The sequence below is a fragment of the Penaeus chinensis genome, chromosome 22 (assembly GCF_019202785.1).
Source record: "Penaeus chinensis breed Huanghai No. 1 chromosome 22, ASM1920278v2, whole genome shotgun sequence".
Classification (NCBI taxonomy): domain Eukaryota; kingdom Metazoa; phylum Arthropoda; class Malacostraca; order Decapoda; family Penaeidae; genus Penaeus; species Penaeus chinensis.
The window spans coordinates 19,340,037-19,342,536 of NC_061840.1; positions in this window are offsets into that span (position 1 = coordinate 19,340,037).

A 2,500-nucleotide genomic window follows, 5' to 3' on the forward strand; every position below is an offset into this window, starting at 1 on the left:
GTTCGAGGAAAAGGAAAAAAAAATGTTTTTGACGAACAAGAAGCAGAAGATGAAGACGAACAAGAAGATCAAAAGACAAAGAACAAAAGAGAGAAAAAAAGGAGAAGAAGCAGAAGACGACAACAACAACGACAAATAAAAGAAGTTAAAATATATGAAAGACATGACATTTGGGTCGAAAATCCTGTAGGAACCATTTCTCGAAACGACCTTACGGCTGTTGCTAGGGTAACGTCTCAGAAATTTCGACCGCGATTGTCTTCCCTCTTTTCTGAAACTTCTATAATTTCGGGAATTTTGATAAATAAAAGTTGTGTAATTCTTGTTTATGCTTTATATCTGTTGTGCTTCGAGGTCATATTGTTTGGGAAAAATAAAGTTAGTCGTGTCATTCCCCTTCCTTTCCTTCACTCTCTCTCTCTCTCTCTCTCTCTCTCTCTCTCTCTCTCTCTCTCTCTCTCTCCCTCTCTCTCTCTCTCTCCTCTCTCTCTCTCTCTCTCTCTCCCCCCCCCCCTCTCTCTCTCTCTCTGTGTGTTCTCTATTTATCTATGGATTTCATACTTTCATTTATCTCTTCTAGAAGAGGAAGAAGAAGAAGAAAATCTGAAATAAAAGTGAAATAAAACAAAATAAAGTATAATAGGATAAAAATTCAAACCCGATATCTATACTCACTCTCTAAAAGTGGAAGCAAAATCGAGCAAACTGTGCCGGCCTTAAAATGTTCAGACGGATTTTTCTTTTTATTTTCTTATATATTTTTGCTTCTTAGCGCTTCATAGATCACATCTGAGTCTCTGAGAAGTTGCGGATATCTTACAGACAAGGAAATATAACATCCTAGGTCTCATTAAAGTGTGAGAAAATGTGCCGGATGTCTTGACTGCGAGGAACAGCTAGTTATAGAGGGTATTTTTGTATTTTTATCTGTTTTTGTGATATTTTCTTTTCTATTGTCCTATACTATTTACCCTCCAGAACACTCCAAAAGTCACGTTTATTTCCCCTTTGAGAAACTGCGGATACTCTTCAGATGAGAAAAATAATGAACCAAAGACGCATTAAACTGTAAGAAAATGTGCCGGATGTGTAGACTCTGCTAAGGGAAAATTGAGAGGGGGAAAAGGCACAATAAATGGCAACTTTTCTCACTAAATATCTTCAACTGAGAGAGGAAACGTCTCTAATGTCATTTAAAAAATATCTTGAGAACGAATAATCAATCATCTTTTGCATTTGGCGCGACAAACAAATTTCTTTAGACTGATTCACTTTACCATTCATTTTTTCGTCTCTATCTCTATGCATGAAATCTTAGTCAGGGAAAGGGAAAAAATAGCCTTTGAACCACATTACCGGAAAGAAAAGTGTCCTTTCGAGTCAAAATCTACGTGAAAGTTGCCCTCCTCGCTGATTAACGTTTTCTCTATCTGTCTGTTTCTCTCTCTCTCTTTCTCTCTCTCTCTCTCTCTCTCTCTCTCTCTCTCTCTCTCTCTCTCTCTTTATCTTTCTCTCTCTCCCTCTCCCCCCCCTCTCTCTCCCTATCTCTCTCTCATTCTCTCTTTCTCTCGTTCTCTCTTTCTCTCTCCTCTCTCTCTCTCCCCTTCTCCCTCTCCCTCTCTCTCTCTCTCTCTCTCTCTCTCTCTCTCTCTCTCTCTCTCTCTCTCTCTCTCTTTCTCTCTCTCCCATCGTGACCGTATTTGACAAAAAATATATATTACTATTATTTTTATTATTATTATTATTATTATTATTATTATTATTTTTATTTTTACTATTATTATTATTATTATTATTATTATTATTATTATTATTATTATTATTATTATTATTATTATTATTATCATTATTATCATTATTATTATCATTATTATTATTGTTATTATTATTATTATTATTTTATTATTATTATTATTATTATTATTATTATTGTTATTATTATTATCATTATTATTATCATCATTAATATTATTATTATTTGTATTATGATTTGCTCGGGAAACAGCAAAAACAAAGGGAAGAAGAAGGAGAAAATTAATAAGAGAAATAAAGAAAAAAAGAAAAGAGAAGGAAAAAGAAGAAATGAAAAAGAAGACGAAAAAAAAAGATGATGAAAATGAAACTTAATAAGAAAGAAGGATAAGAAAAAAAGAAAATGAAGAAGGAGCAAGAGGAGCACGAGATAGGGGAGATTACAGTAAAAGTAAAAGAAAAAGAAGAGAAAAAGAGAAGAATATACTCGCGTTTCTCTCTCTCTTTCTTTCTCTCTCTTTCTCTCCCTCCCCCTCTCTATCTCTTTCTCTCTCTCTCACTCTCTCGCTCTCTCTCTCCCCCTCCCTCCCCCCCCTCTCTCTCTCTCTCTCTCCTTCCCTCCCTCCCCCTCTCTCTCTTTCTCTCTCTCTCTCTCTCTCCCTCTCTCTCTCTCCCTTCTTCCCTCTCTCTCTCTCTCTCTCTCTCTCTCTCTCTCTCTCTCTCTCTCTCTCTCTCTCTCTTTCTCTCC